This window comes from Lepus europaeus, chromosome 4, assembly GCF_033115175.1.
Source record: "Lepus europaeus isolate LE1 chromosome 4, mLepTim1.pri, whole genome shotgun sequence".
Lineage (NCBI taxonomy): Eukaryota > Metazoa > Chordata > Mammalia > Lagomorpha > Leporidae > Lepus > Lepus europaeus.
This window is the reverse complement of record NC_084830.1, coordinates 84089118-84108039: the sequence shown is the minus strand read 5'-3', so window position 1 is coordinate 84108039 and position 18922 is coordinate 84089118.

Genomic DNA, 18922 nt, shown 5'->3' with positions numbered 1-18922 from the left:
ATCACTGGAGGCTCTTGACATGAGCTGCCAAGGCTACGGAAGCCTCTTGAGTTTGCCAACTCTATCTTATTTAGACAAGGTCATAGTCAAAGTGGAAGTTCTCTCCTCCCTTCAGAGATAAGTACCTCCTTCTTTTTCTTTTTCTTTCTTTCTTTTTTTATTTTTTGGAGAGGCAGAGTGGAGAGAGAGAGAGAGAGAGAGAGAGAAAGAAAGGTCTTCCTTTTGCCATTGGTTCACCCTCCAATGGCCGCCGTGGCCAGCATGCTGTGGCTGGCGCACCACGCCGATCTGAAGGCAGGAGCCAGGTGTTTCTCCTGGACTCCCAAGGGGTGCAAGGCCCAAGCACTTGGGCCATCCTCCACTGCACTCCCGGGCCACAGCAGAGAGCTGGCCTGGAAGAGGGGCAACCGGGACAGAATCCAGCACTCTGATCAGGACTACAACTCGGTGTGCCGGCGCCGGAAGGCGGAGGATTAGCCTATTGAGCCACGGCGCCGGCCTTGGGTACCTCCTTCTTTGATGGCCCACTCTTTCTGCTGGGATCTCACTCACAGAGTTCTTTCATTTAGGTCGCTTTCTGTATCTATCTATCTTTCTTTTTTTTTTCCAGAGTGTCTTGGCTTTCCATGCCTAAAATACTCTCATGGGCTTTTTAGCTGGATCCAAATGCCTTAAGGGCTGATTCTGAGACCAGAGTGCTGTTTATGACATCTGCCATTCTATGAGTCTGCTGCATATCCTGCTTCCCATGTTGGATTGTTCTCCCCTTTTTAATTTTATCAGTTAGTATTAGCACTTTACTCTTAATCATTCCAAATACCTTCTTTGACATTGATATTTTTGAAAAATGCATTCTCTTTCCTATTAAATAGAGCATTTTTCATTCTTATTTTGTCTGAAGTTTTCTGGTGATTAAGTCTGAAAAAATACATATGTATTATCACATGTGAAGGCTCATGATGTCCATGTGCCTCTCATTGGTGGTGTTGATTTTGGTTATTCAGTCAATAAGTTGTCTGCAGTTGACCATGTAAACATCCTGTTTCTCATGTAAATTTCTTCCTAGGTTAATAATTCATTGATGATTCTTGTCTGATTGAATCTGCACTATTATGGCTGCAAAACACAATTTTTCAACTCCATCACTTCTTCCTTGTTTAATATTTGACCCCTTTCTCTGTCTATCTACCAATCATCTATCCATCTATTTATCTCTAACACCTATTCATCAATCATTTATTTATTAATTATTGGTATAGAGGAATAGATTGATCTTCCTTCCAACAATTTATATTTCTTTACTGTTCTTTATTTTGATGTCAAATTGTGTTAAATTCAACTCCTTCAGCCTGTATTCTATATCTTTGTAATATGTCCCTGCGATTCCTTAAGCATTTCATTACTCTCTGATAGCCAAAGATGCTCTATGCCCTACGACTGCAGTCACTCATCTATATGAGGATCCCTGGTTCCATTGAGTGGGTGTAGTGTTAAAGACCCTGTTCTGTATGATAGATGTAGCCAATGCTTTTATATGTATAACATGTCAGTAATGTTTTCAATGACAATGCTATTTGTTATGGTTAATGATATTCATATTTAACCACTTGCTTATATATAAAAATGGGTTACTCAAAGATGTTTTGTGTACACAGTTTTTGGGGTACAAATTGAGCATCAATTTGATATAGTCAAAGGTTTTAAAAAAGTGTTTAAAAGAACCATGCCTCCTATGAACCTATTTTCTCCCAAATCACAGGGCAACTAACCACAATCTGCCTTGGTGATAATCTCTCCACAAATGAGTCTTTTGTGGTCAGGCTTTAGTCTCTGCTGTAGGGTTTCTTTCAAAGTGAGTTCTTTGCTTGGTTTGGCTGCTGTAGACACTAAAGCCTGAAGTAGAGGAAAATGGGCTAATTTTTCAAGCTTATCCTTGCTTAAGAGGAATGAGTCATTCTGGACCCGTTACACAGGCCCATAGAGAATCAGCAGCCTTTCAGTCTCTTTACTGCTTTCAAACAGACGTCTCAAGCATCATTTTCCTATTTCTTGGCAAAGTCCTAAGGCTCTAGAAGTCTGGCTGGAATTGCATTTTGCGGGTAGATGTTCTGAAGCAGGTTCCAATACAGGCACAGCCTTCCTTTCTTCAGAAGCTGGGGAAAGAGACAAGGCTAGAATGTTTCTTCTACAGCCATGTATGAGCCACGTCACACACAAGAGACAGGCTACTGTATGCACAGTCTGTCATTTTGACTAGGATATTTTTGCTTTTCCTTCTGGTTTTCTTTCTCAGTGGTGTTTATGTAATTGTCTGGAACCTGGATAAAAGTACTTGGTTTTAATACTATTTATACTAAATTGTGCTCCAGGCTTTCATAGAAGCTCCCATTTTTCTTGATTAATTAAAATTGTTGTATTTCCATTCTCCTTATGTCCAAGGCAATTATCAAAATATCGGGAGCTTGGTAAGGTCATTTGTAGCATATAATTCTGGAAGTTAGAAAGATCCTATTTTCAAGATATTACTGAAATAAGTACCCTTCTGTTGCTGTATATTCTGATAACAACCTGACATATTCATTATTTAATTTTCTGGGTAATAGCTGCTATAGTAGCTGCCATTCCTTTTATTTTATGGTATGCAAGTATTTAAAATATAGATATGAGGGTACTTAAGAAATTTTGTGGAGCTAAAAGGTGACTTTATGGGGCTGGCATCATGGCACTCTGGGATAAGCTTCTGCTTGTAACACTGGCATTCCATGTCTCAGTATGGGTTCAAGTCTTGGCTGTTCCACTTCTGATCCAGCTCCCTGGATCACAGAAAGCATCAGAAGATGCTAATAGCTAATGCATTATTATCTTAATGCCTCTGCCACCCATGTGGGAGACCAGCATGCAATTCTTGGCTCCTTACTTCAACCTGGTCCAGCCCTAGCAGTTGAGGCCATTTGAGAAGTGAAGCAATGGATGGAATCTTTTTCTTCCTCTCTCCCACTCCCCCCACCTCTTTATGTTGCTCTGCCTTTAAAATAAGTAAAATAAATATTGCTAGTAATATGCACAAAATCTTGAAAGCCACATAGAGTGTTTCATAGTACTTATTTTCCACAAATTTTCTGAAGAGCCCATCTGCAAGATTTTCAAAAATTTTTCCACCAAAATAAATTTATCTTTTCATTCAATTTTTCACACACTCTATCTCCTTCCATATTGTAGAAAAATATAACAATTTAAGTAGCTATTACTAGAAATAAGTAATTTCCATGAATTCTTCTCTTAATTACTAGATCAATTTATGATTATTACTATTATTACTACTATTACTATTATTATATAGCATTAACTGAATAAAAATTGATTCAACTTATATTTTCTTTTTTATAATATATATATATTTAAAGATTTGTTTATTTGAAAGTCAGAGTTACACAGAGAGAGGGGGAGAGAAAGAGAGAGAGAGAGAGAGGTTTTCCATCCAATGGTTCACTCCCCAGTTGGCCGCAATGGCCGGAGCTGCATCAATCCGAAGCCAGGAGCCAGGAGCTTCTTCCGAGTCTCCCTCATGGGTGCAGGGGCCCAAGGACTTGGACCATCTTTCTACTGCTTTCCAAGGCCATAGCAGAGAACTGGATCTGAAGTGGAGCAGCCGGGACTAGACCTGGCACCCATATGGGATGCCAGCGCTTCAGGCCAGGGCATTAACCTGTTGAGCCACAGCCCCAACCCCTCAACTTACATTTTCTAAGACACCAATCTTTTCTAACCTATTTGGTTTATAAAGGTGATCTTAAACTGCTTAAAGACACCTGAATCTAGGAATTGGAACATTACTTATTGTTTTCATTCTTTGATAACATTATCGTAAATAAATCTTGCTTTACTGAGTCACATTAAAACTAAAATTGTTTATGTGATTTGGTTAAACCATACTTTTCCTCATGGCTATATGGACCCGTGTATAGAACTTTGGGTTAATAATATTAACTTTCTTCTTAGTAGATTTGCTACCTCTTTCAAGCTGCTTGAAATACTCATATGTCCTCATTTGCTCATTCAATGTATTAGCTATTCTTTCTATGCAGTAGGTCCCAATTTCTATGACTACCATTCTATAAATTTTTCAGACTCCTCCATTCCCATTGAGATGGTCAACAATACGTCCTGCCTCTAAGACAGTTTTCTAAGCTGAGTTTGCTGCTTCCAGATGAAGCCTTCAAATCCATTCCCCTGCCCAATATGTCTTATTAAAAACAGCAAATAATTATATTGCATTCTGGCATTGAAAATCTTGTTTTTAAATACCAGTTCCTGTTTTTAAAATTAATTAATCTGAAGAGAAAAGATTTCATATATTTCGTATATACAGTTTTAAGAACATGATACTTCCCACCATCCCTCTATCCCTTTCTCTCTTTCTTCCTGTCTTACTGCTTTTAATTTCTGTGATAACACATTTTAAATTTATAATCACAAGCTTAATTCTCCACTCAATTATGAATTAGACCTAGAAATGAGAAAGATCATTGATCCTCAGGGGTCTCATGTTTCTATATGGATTTTAGGACTATAAACAATAATCAAATCTTAAGACATCAATTTAAATCATTTACATTACTTTTTTGTACCCCATATTAGCTGCAACAAATGAGAGAAAATGTATGATATTTATCTTTGGGTATTGGCATACTTCTGTAAGTATAATGGTCTTCAATTACATCCATTTTGTTGCAAAAGACAGGATTTCACTATTTTTTTACAACTGAGTAGTATTCCACTGTGTGTAAATACCACATATTCTTCTTTTTCTTTTTTTTTCATTTTAAATATTTATTTATTTATTTGAAAGTCACACACACAGAGAGAAGAGACACTAAGAGAGTGAAAATGAGAGAGAGAGAGAGAGAGAGAGAGAGAGAGAGAGAGAGTACAGTGGCCAAAGCTGAGCTGAAGCTAGAAGCAGAAGCCAGGAGCTTCTCCCAGGTCTCCCATATGGGTGAAGGGACCCAAGGTCTTGGGCCATCCTCCATTGCTTTCTCAGGTGCATTATCAGGGAGCTGGATTGGAAATGCAGCAGCCAGGACTCGAACCGTTGCCCATAAGGGATGCAGGTACTCCAGGCCAGGGCTTTAACCTGCTGTGCCACAGCACCAGGCCACAGAAATAGTAGCTTTAAATTTACTCCCACAATTTTTAAAGTATTTGCATAACAACTAAATTTGTGTGCTTGTCCATAATTATCTCCCTAATGTAAATTTCAATAAATAGAACTAATTGTTCAATAGTATGAGTCTCTTTAAGGCTGTTGATACAAATTATCATAGGAATATCACTATCTATGTTTGTTTTTATTGGTTTCCAAAACTTTTAAAACTTCTGATGTCAATATTACACATTCATTTCTTGACTTTGATACTGTTTTAGACTCAATATCAATAATATCTCACTATAAAACCCTAATCATTTTTTATTTAAATTATATTGGATAATATTCAATCAAATAGTTTTCTACATCAATGATTGTAAATATCATAGCCTCCAGCTGAAAGACAGATAACCTAAATGAGTAAAATAGCTCAGGTGATTTTGACTACTATAACTATAGTAAAGTAGAACCCTTATGAACTTCATAAAATAGGAATAGTTGCTACTCAACTCCACCTGATGGTGCCACATGGTGATGAGAACTAGTGCTGTGAGGATTTCAATAAGAAGGTAGAAATTCATAAATGAAATTGAAATCTAATTTTTGAAGACACTAAGCCAATTTTAAAAAATCATTAAAATCATTATGGCCACAGTGGCCAGAGCTGTGCCAATACAAAGCCAGGAGCCAGAAGCCTCTTCTGGGTCTCCAATGTGGGTGCAGGAGCCCAAGGACCTGGGCCATCCACCACTGCTTTCCTAGGCCACGGCAGAGAGAAAGATCAGAAGTGGAGTAGCCAGGACTTGAACCAATGCCCACATGGGATTTTGGCACACCAGGCGGTGGCCCCACCTGCTATGCCAACAGTGCCGACCCCAAAATACCACATTTTCTTTATCTAGTCATCAGTTGATGGGCATATGGGTTTCTTCCATACCTTAGCTATTCTGAGTTGAGCTGCTATAAACATAAGGCTATAGATAGCTCTTTCATTTGCTGATTCCATATCCTTTGGGCAAATTCCCAGGAATGTGATGGGTACATCATATGGTAGATCAACTTTCAAATTTCTGCAGAAACTTCATACCACATTCTAGCTTTTATTACCACCAAAGGTGATAGGGTACCTTGTTATTATTATTATTTTTAAATTTTTGAATAATAGCTATTCTAATTGGAGTGAGGCAAAACTACACTGTGGCTTTTATTTGCATATCACTGATGGGTAGTGATTCTAAGTATCTTTTCTTGTTTCCATTACACATTTTTATTTATCATTTCAAAATTGCCTGTTCATATCCTTAGCCCATCCTTAACTGGACCATTTGTTTTGTTGTGGTTGAGTTTCTTGAGATCCTTATGTATTCTGGATATTAATTCTTTATCAGATATGTAGTTTAGAAATATTTTCTCTCATTGTGTCAGTTGTGTCTGTACTTTGAAGGGTGTTTCCTTTACAGAGAAGAATCTTCTTAGCTTGATGTAATCCCATTTGTCTATTTTTTGCTTTTACCTCCTGTGCTTCTGGGGTCTTATCCAAAAATTCCTAGCCTTTGCCAATATCTTGCAGTATTTCCCTTAATTCTTCCTCTAGTAATATTATGGTTTAAGTTCTTAAGTTTAGATCCTTAATTCATCATGAATTGATTATTTTATGAGTGTAAGATAGAGGTCTTGTTTCATACTTCTGCATGTGGAAATCTGATTTTCCCAACATTGTTTGTTGAAGAAGAGAGTATTCTTTTTCCAAGGAGTGATTTTTAGTTCGTCTGTCAAGGATTGATTCATTGTAGGTGCTTAGATTAACTTCTGAGATTTCTAATCTCTCCCATTGGTCTACATGTCTATTGTTGTGCCCATACCAGGCTGTTTTGATTATAACTTCCTTGCTATATGTCTTTTTTTTAAAAAAAGTAATAGTTTTATTTAAAAATAAGTGTCAAAGAAGCACTTTACAAATTAACATTATCAATGTGAATTATTTTGCAATGTAAATAGGGACTGAACATAAATGCATCATATTGTACTCACATGTACACCACCAAATACACCTCCAAGCATGTTATTATGAGGGCAAATACATAAATATATAAATGAACATACATACCCAAGTAACAAGCCACAGATAACCCACTTTTTCTGAGACCAATATTTTCACATGAATATATTGATAAATACAGGAAAATATTAGTGTAAATGAACACTATTACATGTTCATAGCTATAGATATATAAATACCACATCTGAATGACATGTAGACATATAACACAAGTGCTTATAGTCAAAAATACACAGCTCTGTAACAGTGGTCTACAACACATACAATAATATCACATCTTTTCACTAACAATGAAAATTCAGCAGTTCACAAAGAAATTGAGACTAATAAAATGCTCCAACTTCAAACAGTAGAAACAAAGCCACTATAAAGCCACTTCTCACAATTACTGAGGTTCTTATAAATTGATGTAATATGTCTTGAAAGCTAGTATTGTGATGTCTCCAGCTTTGTTTGCATTGATTAAGATTGCTTTAGCTATTTGGGGTCTCTTGAGTTTCCATATGAATTTTAGGGTTTGTTTTTTCTAGATTGAGAAGAATGTCCTTGGTATTTTGTTTGGGATAGCATTGAATCTGTAAATTTCTTTGTGTAATATGTGATGACACTAATTCTTCCAATCTGTGAACATGGAAGACATTTTCATTTTCTGTGTCTTCCATTTTTTCCCTAATCTTTTATAATTTTTCATTGTAGAGATCTTTCATATCCTTGGTTAATTTTATCCTAAGGTATTTAAATTTATTAGTAGCTATTGTGAAGGGGCGTGATCTTAGAAATTTTTTGTTAGTCATCACATTGTTTGTGTATGTAAATGCTATTGATTTTTGTCTGTTGATTTATGTGCTGCAACTTTGAAAAACTTTCTTATGAGTTCCAATGGTCTATTAATTGAATATCTTTGTTCTCCTACTTTTAGAATCATCTCATCTGCAAATGGAGATAATTTGACTACCTCCCTTCCCATTTGTATCCCTTTGATTTCTTTTTCTTATCTAATGGCATTGGCTTAAACTTCCAGAACTATATTGAATAGTAATGGTGAAAGTGGGCATCCTTTTAAGGTTATGGATCTTAGTGGGAATGTTTCTAGCTTTTTCCCATACAATATGATGCCTGCTGTAGATTTTTCATATATTGCCTTGATTTTGTTAAGGAGTCTTTCTTCTATTCTCAATTTGCTTAAGGTTTTCATGATGAATGGATATCAAATGCTTTCTCTGCATCTTTTGAAATAACCAAGTAGTTTTTATTCTTCAATTTTTTACTGCGATGTATCACATTTATTGATTTGTGTACGTTAAAACATCCCTTCACCCCAGGCATGAACCCCACTTGGTCTGGGTGAATGATCTTTCTGATGTGTTGTTGGATTTTATCAGCTAGCATTTTGTTGAGGATTTTTGCACCTATGTTCAGTGATATTGGGTCATAGTTCTATTTGTTGTATCTTCTTCTCGTTCTGAAATTAGGGTGATGATGGCCTAAAATGAGCAGTTTATGGAGGTTCCTCTTTTTCATTTTTTTGAATATTTTAAGAATTATAGTTAGTTCTTTTAAAAGTTTTGTAGAACTTGGTAATGAAGCCATCCAGTCTTGGGCTTTTCTTTGGTGGGAGGGTCTTTATTATTGATTCAATCTCTGTCTTGTTTACTGATCTACTTAGGTTTTCTGTCATGCCTCAATTTGTGTAAATTGTATGTATCCAGAAACGTATCTACTTCTTCCACATTTTCAATTGTTTATAGTAATTCCATTTAATTTGTTTCATTTATGTGGTATCCTTTGTAACATCTCCTATTTTATCTCTGATTTCATTAGTTTGGATCTTTTCCGTCTCTTTCTTGGTAAGTTGTGTTAATTGTTTGCCAATTTTTTTTCAAAAAAAATCTACCTCTGTTTGTGCATACATGATTCAAAGGATGGAGTGTATACTGTGCCTTTGCAGTGACAAGGCTCATTATGACCATTCTCTACAAGCTCATCCTGTTATACTCAGTCATTATCATGGGGTCTGTTTTAGTCTAGAGGTTAAGACACTCACATCCCTGCCTTATCAAGGTGTTTGTGTGTAAGTCCCAGTTTCCTTCTATAAAGCATACTTGTAAGCAGCAGGTGATAATTCAAGTGGTTGGCTCTTTGCCACACATGTCTAGGATCTGAATGAGTTCTTGGCTCCTGGCTTCAAAGTTGTCAAGCCCTTGCCATAGTGGCATTTGGGGAACAAACCTGCCACAGGGAGTTCTTTTTGTTGTTTCTGTGTTTCTTTGCTGTTTTTCTAAAATTAAGAGAAAATACCTCCATTCTTAGTCTGTATTCTAGTCAAAATATATTTCTAGATCTCCTAAGAGGCTATGATCCTGTTTCTGGAACTTGGTAGGTGCTGTTTCTTCCACCTGCAACATTTGCTTTCCTTCCATTTACCTATCTTTGTGGCTTAGGTAGGATGTCAGTTCTACCGAATGACAGACCATGCTAGATACAACTGTGTAGTCCCTGTGCTTGCTCTGTCACAGTACTCACTACCAAGAAGCTTTACAACAGCTTGTTTCTCTAATCTTCCAAAACATTTCTAACTACCAATGTCCCCAAATAAATATATAGTAAAATAAAGTCAGGTAGCCTTCAGAGAAGCCTCATAGACACATCTCAACTTCACTGCAGGCACTAAATTTGTCCCATGGGTAGGTTTTGCAGCAGCCAATGGTATTTCTTCTTCTGCTTTGCTTAAATGTTTTTATCTGTTGCTTCTTTTTTTTTTTCTTTTCTTTTTTTTTTTTTTTTTTTTTTTTTTTTTTTTGACAGGCAGAGTGGACAGTAGAGAGAGACAGAGAGAAAGGTCTTCCTTTTTGCCTTTGGTTCACCCTCCAATGGCCGCCGTGGTAGGCGCGCTGCGGCCGCCGCACTGCACTGTTCTGATGGCAGGAGCCAGGTGCTTCTGGTGCCGCAAGGCGGAGGATTAGCCTATTGAGCCGCGGCGCCGGCTTATCTGTTGCTTCTATCTGGCTGAAAATGCACCAGTGGCAAGGATGGAGCTCCTTTGTTCATCATTTTACTTCTGACACAATCCCGGCATAATGATCAGTTAATATCATATGATTTAAAAATCACTGAGTGTATCTACAACCATTGCAATCTCAAACAAAGCTTAACTGAGTATCAGGGTGTAGAGTGAGTCAACAGAAATTGTTGTCTAGCTTCTATCCATTATACAAAACTCCTCGGGTAATGCAATTTAACAAGCTACAAATTCCATTTATAGAACTTTTCTCACATGTCCACTCTGAGAAATTCTGGCCGGCGCCGCGGCTCACTAGGCTAATCCTCCGCCTTGTGGCGCCGGCACACCGGGTTCTAGTCCCGGTCGGGGCACCGATCCTGTCCCGGTTGCCCCTCTTCCAGGCCAGCTCTCTGCTGTGGCCAGGGAGTGCAGTGGAGGATGGCCCAAGTCCGTGGGCCCTGCACCCCATGGGAGACTAGGAGAAGCACCTGGCTCCTGCCATCTGATCAGCGTGGTGCGCCGGCTGCAGCGCGCTACTGCGGCGGCCATTGGAGGGTGAACCAACGGCAAAAGGAAGACCTTTCTCTCTGTCTCTCTCTCACTGTCCACTCTGCCTGTCAAAAAAAAAAAAAAAAAAAAAAAGAAATTCTGTCAGTTGATACACATGTCTTCTTATTTTGTTGATAGCTGATAACCTTCCTAAGTCTCCATTCCCTTTTTGAACTAAATAGAATATTAAGAGCTCAGAATCTGAAATGGATTATCACCCAAATCCTGAGGACCTCACAGTTCATCTTAGCAAATATCTCCCTCACAACACCACAGGGGCCATGTTAGAAAGACTGGGACATGTGATCTAAAAGAACAAGGAACAGAAACAGGAGAGTGCTACAGTTGGTCCACTAGGAGCTACTCCCTGTGAACCTGTCTGGTTTCTGATAATTAGTAATTTACACAAATTCATATCTGCCATTTGCTCAATAGCATTGCTTTAATTCCAAAACACCATAAGAAATCTCAAAAAAAAAAAAAAGACTAAAAGGGAAAAAGATCGCCTATCTATGGTGTATGGAAGGCACCTTCTGAAACTTTCTGAAACCAGGATAACATTTATTCTTCTCCAACACCCCTTTAGTGATTACTGATGGTAGCCAAGGGCTCTCAGCTGCAAGTTCTTTTGGTACCTTAGAACAATTCATCTGGGTCCAGAAAATTGGATTCATTTTGAGTAGCTGGGTGCTCTCTTACAATCTGTTCACTTATCTTTCAGTTTCAATTCCCCATACCCAATATATTTTCCACTGTTTCCAGTCTAAAGATCATTCTCTGTGACAGGGAAGACAGAAATAAAATAAGAGATTCCTATTTCTTCTCTTTCTTGTTTGCTAACCTTAAACCATCTGCACGTAATCAATAGGATTACTTCTTCATTTTTTTCCTTGCCCACGACAGCACTAAAAACCTGTTTTTATTCTGTTTCTTCTAAACTTGAGTCTTTATGACACAATACAAATCCTTATGTTAGATAATGATTGATAACAATATTTGCAATTCAGTGCATGTCACTTTTTTCTTGAGCACATAAAAATTTCTCAGACAATATGTTTATATGTTCATTAGTAGATACTGGGAAGCCACTTAGTGATTTTGTTGCAACCTATGTCTGTGCCTGAGGTCCTGTGTATCTGCAGTCTTCCCTCCAGGTAACACTGATTATCCAGCAGGAGTTTCTTTTCAAGTCTTTCTTGTACCGGTGGAGACATTCTTCCATCCATAAATTTCTCTCACAGGTTTTCATCAATAATATTTTTCTCAGAAAAAGCACTGCAGCCATTTCTTCTTTTCTTCAAGAGTTTTCTAATATACAAACAAATAAATAGGTATTTATATACATGTGAGGGGAATTCAAACAGTTTGTGGAAAAATGGAATTAAGAGAGAAGTAAAGATGTGGGTATTTAGCCTAGTATTTAAAATACCCATATTCCCCATCAGAATGCCTGGGTTCAATACCTGGCCCTGAATCCTGACTCCAGTTTCCTGTTATTGCAGACCCTGGAAGGCAACAAGTAATGGCTCAAGTAGTTGGGTTGCTGCCACCCACGAGGGCAACTTGGATTGCATTTAAAGCTCCTTGTTTCAGACCTGGCCTCCAGTCATTGAAGAAATTTGGGTAGTCAACCAGTGGTTGGACTTTCTCTCTTTCCCTCTCTTTCTAACTCACTTTTTCTCTGTTTTACTTTTTCTGTCTCTTGAATAAATAAATAAATAAATAAATAAAACTTTAAAAAAGATAAAGTTACTATGGTGTAAAAATTTTGAAATCCAAGCATAGCTTTACTAATCATTTTTCATGAGCATTTTAATGTGTCCAATATTTTTATATAAATTGTAGCATATTACTTTGCCAGGGCTGCTGCAACAGACTGAGTGGCATTAATGACAAAAATTCATTTTCTCCCAGTTCTGGAGGTTGGAAGTTCAAGGTGAAGGTGTAGGCATACACCTTCATTTCTTCTGAAGTTCTCTCCTTGGCTTGATAACAATCATTTCTGCTATATACTTCTATGGTTACCATCCAGTTAACCTCTTCTTATAAGGATGACAGTAGTATTGCATTAGGATACACCCATATGATTTTATTTTATCTTAATTACTACTTCAACGGTCTCACCTACAAATATCACATTCTAAAATGCTTGGGTTTCAAATTTCGATATATGAACTTAGGGGGATGTAATTTAGCCTGTAACAGGCAGTTAGACAAAAACACAGTTGTATTCATATTTTTCCATTTCTTAGAGTTCTTTGACCTCCTAAGATTGATAATTTTTTAAAATACTTTTATTTAATAAATATAAATTTACAAAGTACAGTTTATGGATTACAATGGCTTCCCCCCCCCGATAATTTCCCTCCCACTTGCACCCCTCCTATCTCCCACTCCCTCTCTCATTCCATTCACATCAAGATTCATTTTCAATTCTCTTTATATACAGAAGATTGATTTAGTGTATATTAAGTAAAGATTTCATCAGTTTGTACCCACACAGAAACACAAAGTGTAAAATACTGTTTCAGTACTAGTTATAGCATCACTTCACATTGGACAACACATTAAGGACAGATCTCACATGAGAAGTACACAGTGACTCCTGTTTTTGGCTTAACAATTTGACACTCTTGTTTATGATGTCAGTAATCTCCCTAGGCTCTTGTCATGAGTTTCCAAGGCTATGGAAGCCTTTTGAGTTCACCAACTTCAATCTTATTCCCACAGGATCATAGCCAAAGTGGAAGTTCTCTCCTCCCCTCAGAGAAAGGTATCTCCTTCCTTGATGGCCCCATTCTTACTGGGATCTCACTCACAGAGACCTTTCATTTAGGTCTTCTTCTTTTTTTTTTTTTTTTTTCCAGATTGTCTTGGCTTTCCATGCCTAAAATACTCTCATGGGCTCTTCAGCCATATCCAAATGCCTTAAGGGCTGATTCTGAAGCCAGAGTGCTATTTAGGACATCTGCCATTCTATGAGTCTGCTGTGTATCCCGCTTTCCATGTTGGATTGTTCTCTCCCTTTTTGATTCTATCAGTTAGTATTCATAGACACTAGTCTTGTTTGTGTGATTCCTTTGACTGATTCCTTTGTGTGATTCCTTTGAACTGAAATTGATCACTTTGACTAGTGAGATGGCATTGGTACATGCCACCTTGATGGGATTGTATTGGAATCCCCTGGCATGTTTCTAACTCCACCATTTGGGGCAAGTCCGCTTGAGCATGTCCCAAATTGTACATCTCCTTCCTCTCTTATTCCCACTCTTATATTTAACGGGGAGCACTTTTCAGTTAAATTTAAACACCTAAGAATAATTGTGTGTTAATTACAGAGTTCAAACAATAGTACTAGAACAAAACAAAAAAAATACTAAAATGTTATAGTTTGCAAATATTTTTTTCCCATTCTGTCGGTTGCCTCTTCACTCTCCTGACTGTTTCTTTTGCAGTACAGAAACTTCTCAATTTGATGCAATCCCAATAGGTAATTTTGGCTTTGACTGCCTGCGCCTCCAGGGTCTTTTCTAGGAAGTCTTTGCCAGTACCTATATCTTGCAGGGTTTCTCCAATGCTCTCTAATAATTTGATGGTGTCAGGTCATAGATTTAAGTCTTTAATCCATGTTGAGTTAATTTTTGTGTAAGGTGAAAGGTAGGGGTCTTGCTTCATGATTCTGCATGTGGAAATCCAATTTTCCCAGCACCATTTATTGAATAGACTCTCCTTAATCCAGGGATTGGTTTTAGATCCTTGATGAAATATAAGTTGGCTGTAGATGTTTGGATTGATTTCTGGTGTTTCTATTCTGTTCCATTGGTCTATCCATCTGTTTCTGTACCAGTACCATGCTGTTTTGATTACAACTACCCTGTAGCATGTCCTGAAATCTGGTATTGTGATGTCTCTGGCTTTGTTTTTGTTGTACAAGATTGCTTTAGCTATTCGAGGTCTCCTGTGTCTCCATATGAATTTCAGCATCATTTTTTCCAGATATGAGAAGAATGTCTTCGGCATTTTGATTGGTATTGCATTGAATCTGTAAATTGCTTTGGGAGAATGGACATTTTGATGATATTGATTCTTCCAATCCATGAGCATGGAAGATTTTTCCATTTTTTGGTATCCTCTTCTATTTCTTTAAGGTTTTTTAATTTTCATCGTAGAGATCTTTAACGTCCTTGGTTAAGTTTATTCCAAGGTATTTGATTGTTTTTGTAGCTATTGTGAATGGGATTGATCTTAGAAGTTCTTCCTCAGCCATGGCATTGCCTGTGTATACAAAGGCTGTTGATTTTTGTGCATTGATTTTATATCCTGCTACTTTGCCAAACTCTTCTGTGCATTCCAATAGTCTCTTAGTAGACTATTAGTAGACTATTAGTAGACTATTAGTAGAGTTCTTTGGGTCCCCTAAATAAAGAATCATATCATCTGCAAAGAGGGATAGTTTGAGTTCTTCCTTCCCAATTTGTATCCCTTTAATTTCTTTTTCTTGCCTAATAGCTCTGGCTAAAACTTCCAGAACTATATTGAATAGCAGTGGTGAGAGTGGGCATCCTTGTGTGGTACCAGATCTCAGTGGAAATGCTTCCAACTTTTCCCCATTCAATAGGATGCTGGCCGTGGGTTTGTCATAAATTGCTTTGATTATATCGAGGAATGTTCCTTCTATGCCTAATTTGCTTAGAGTTTTCATCATAAAAGGGTGTCATGCAAGTGTCCCAGGTGTGTGGCAGGGACCTCAGCATGTATCATTGTTTTCATATTCTTAGCTTTATAATGGGACTTAATAATTCCTAAAGGTGATCTTATTCTTTATTTCTTTCCTTAATTAGCATGTATACTTTGCCAACCAACTAATAAAATTAATGTTTGTGAAAATGGCTTCATTATAGAAAACTTTTTCATGTGTTTAAACCTTCATCTGTGCCTTAATTTGTTTTAAAGTTTTCATATAAATAATTCCCATTTCTTGTTAAGCACATCTTCAGTACTTCAACTATTTTGTTGTTTTAATCATCATTTATTTTAATTTAAAATATTTCCTTGAGATGCAAAGTGACAGAAAGAGCAAGGAAAAGACAGACCTTTTGGCTACTGGTTCACTCCCCAAATGCCTGAAATGGCCACGACAGTGCTGGGCTGAGCTGAGAGCCAGGAACTCAATCCAAGGCTCCTGTGTGGGTAGCAGAAACCCATGTACTTGAGCCATCACTTGCTGCCTCCCAGGATCTGCATTAGCAGGAAGTTTGAGTCGGGAGCCAGAGCAAAAATCATACCTGGGAACACTAATGTGGGACACAGTCATCTTAAGTACCAAGCTAAATACCCACTCTGAAGAATTTTTTTCTCTTTCATTTTATCTTACAGTAGGCTATCACTTGCATCAACTAGACTCATTATATTTTTATGATTCATAAATCAATGTGATTTTTGTAATGTGTGTGTTTATACACATATACAAATATATTCATACACAGAGAATTTCATATTAACTTTTTTTGTGTTCAGTATAATGATGTGACGTGCAGACATTTAAAAAATGATAGTTACAATGTTTTCCTACCTAGTTAAGCTTCAGAATAAACTGAGATTCATGTTTAAAATAATAGCTTTATTATAAAAGCATCTACTATTTCAATTTCATGATTTTAATGTTGTTATTTAAATATAAATTTTTTCTTTGATGTATTATTATTATTATTATTGCTGGTTTGCTTCAAAGCAAAGTCATAAATACATATGAAAGTGAACGCATGTAATCTTAAAAGTGACTTAGGATAATTGAGCCCTTCAATACCTTTGGCCAAAACAACAGCATCACAAGAAATTGTCCAGTTTCCTTGTGAACATTTTCATAGGAAAAACTCATTTTATTTCATATTTACATAAAAATACAAATACATGTAACAGTAAGTTACTCTAATTTGTTATTTTCTGAGAATGATAACCTCATAAGAGAGAATTTGTTCCTGGAGCTTATTCATTGACTAGAATATCCTCTGCATGGACATGTGTGGACAGTTTCTCATTTTCAGATTTGTAATGGTGATTATGATGTATTATGAGAATAAATATATTGAATAAATGAGTACTTTTCCCCTGAGGAGATCATAAAAAATATGAGACTAACTAATCTTAGTAAAAGTTTGGTTGCAAATAACCAAATAACTTTATCACAATAACAGCTCTAACATCTCATTACATAGCGTTTCCTGCACAGTGAATCTTTATTATATTATTATTCCTTTTACACTTATCATCAGCATGATGTAATTCACATGCATTTACTTTGATTTCTTATGCTTGTTTCTCTTCTTACCAACTTGAATGTAACCTTGCTAGTATGAGAGACTATTCATTATCTATCTAAATTTTTTCTCTGACTGCCAGCTTTGCCTTCCTTCAGTTTCCAGAGCCAAGAGATTAATATTGGTTATAAAATCTTAGCTTTCATTGACTTAATTAATTTAAAGAAAAAAATTACTTTTCTTTTGTGTAGTGATTTGGGAGGTAAAATTAAAATGGATTATATCAAGATCATTTCTAGGGCTGTCTGGACCTTTTTCTGCTGCATTATTTCTACTTTTAAAAAAATATGACATGCTCTTAGTATTCAGGATTATAAGCAAACACAACCTCCAGAGACTGACAGAAAAGTGTATTCACATTTACTGTGGATATCCATCACTAACACATTGAATTAGAATTTCTACTTTGAAACAAAACTCTGGCTCCTGGCTGTAAGAGAGGAACTTATTTTTGACCAATGACCTCATGCAAAACAAATGAAGAAAAACCAGAACACTGCCAACGAACAAACAGCTGTTGTATGTGTAAAACTTTCTGCAACAAGGTATTAAGGAGCTGCGATTCCAGAGAAAAAGGAATTGCTGGAAAGTCAGCGTATGTTCTCTGAGTCTTTCCACCTTGAGGGAGTGTCCAGTTCCTAAACCACGAGGAGCAAAAATCTGAAAAGACAAACAGAAAGCTGCAGACTTAGAATTGTAGTACCATTCAGATGAAGTGGAAGGAAAACCAAGGATGACGGCCCAGACCAGGGTGAGCAGCATGCATTTTGATTGTGTACCTGACAAAAAGCAGATTCTCTCTGTAGGAAGACAGTTATCATCTGGCTTCATACCATGTCAAGGCCAAAGAGCTGAACATAAAGAGGAAAAACAACTAAGGAAAACAGACTGATGCATGATTGGAACTCAGAATCAGCACAAAGAGACCCGAACATAGCAGTTTCAGCAATGACAGTTCTTTGGTAAAATATTGCCTTATGTTACAGAATTTTGTCATAAAATTAACTTTAAAAAGATCAAATGCTAAGTTTTGCTCCGAAAAACCCACGATTTGAAATTAAGAAGGAAATAAAGGGTTTAAACAGCCAAAGAGACACAGGATTTGTGAACTGGAGGATAGATGACTAGAAAACATCCAGTTAGAAATACAGCAAAAGACAAAAGGATAGAAAAGAAAACCCGAAACCACATGAGATACAGAGACAAACTCTAAGGTAGATACAGAACAAAGTATAGGTAAAGGAAAAAGCGCTAGCTGAAAACAGTCCAAAATTGAAAAAGGATATCAAGCCACAGATTCAAGAAGTACTACTAAACTCAAGCAGGATAAAGAAATATTCTTAAGCATTTACGAAATGCTGGAAACCATACCCAGCATTGTAGAAGCCAAATTTAAAATCATCCAGAGGAAAAAGATTTATTGTAAAAGAAACAGAAATAAGACTGTCAGCTAATATTTCAAACAAACTTTGGACATCACGGGAAAATAAAATGTCACCTGGAAAAGGGAGAAAGAGAATTACTGCCAACCTAGAGTTCTATACTCAGCCAATGTATTCCTCAAAAAAGATGGAATAAACACATTTTCATACCAACAGAAGCTGAAACAATTTTTGACCACCTGACCAGGTGAAAATATATGCTAAGTTCTGTTGGCACAAAAGGAAAATGAGATAGAATCAGAGATAGTCCAGAAGAAATACACATCAATGAAACAAATTTTATATGTTGATCAACTTAAATGAGTATTACTTATGTAACATAATACTGAACACAGGATTTGTAATAGCCACTGTTGATATCCCATCTGAGAACCCATTCGTTCACCTTGTTTTCAACACAGAGTTGGA